Genomic DNA, 805 nt, shown 5'->3' on the forward strand with positions numbered 1-805 from the left:
GAGGAAGAGGAAGAGGAAGAGGAAGAGGAAGAGGAAGAGGAAGAGGAAGAGGAAGAGGAAGAGGAAGAGGAAGATTTTTTTTTCCCCACAAATTCATAGATCTTATTTTGACAATGCCGTTTCACATATATCTTACTTGGTAAAGGTTGTGTACTCAGAGACACAAGGTCAAATACCCCAACACTTTCACTTAGGATACCAGGAGCATTCCTCCAAACTCCTCATCCAAGTCTCCGTTATCGCCACGAGGGATCCAGCATAAAGCAAAATATTGTCAGGCGAATTGATGCAATAATACAGACGATATGCTACACCATTGACCTGACGTACAAGCTCTCAATATACATATTCATCTTAATTCCAGTCCTCACCTATAATCATGAGCTTTAGGGACTGACCGAAAGAGTAGCATCACAGATACACACACCCGAAATTAGATTCCCCGATAGCGTGTCTGGGTTCAGCCTTGCATATAGGGTAAAGACCTCGAACATCCACACAAAACTTCGAATACAACCACTGCTACTTCACATCAAAACAAACCAGTTGACGTACTTCAGGCATATAATTAGGATACCTCCTGTGCGCCTTCCTTTGCACGTTTACCGAGCACGACCAACTTGCAGGATACGCCGAGTTACACACAGAACTCGCTACAGAAACTACATAAACAAACTGGCCTGACAACACCTTGGAGGACAACAGCAGTAAAAACAATGACATATTATTTAAACTACATAAAAGAAGTTTCAAATAATATTTCATTGCTTGTACTGCTGTTGTCCTGCAATAAATATATACCTGT

Source organism: Lampris incognitus, unplaced genomic scaffold, assembly GCF_029633865.1.
Source record: "Lampris incognitus isolate fLamInc1 unplaced genomic scaffold, fLamInc1.hap2 scaffold_111, whole genome shotgun sequence".
Classification (NCBI taxonomy): domain Eukaryota; kingdom Metazoa; phylum Chordata; class Actinopteri; order Lampriformes; family Lampridae; genus Lampris; species Lampris incognitus.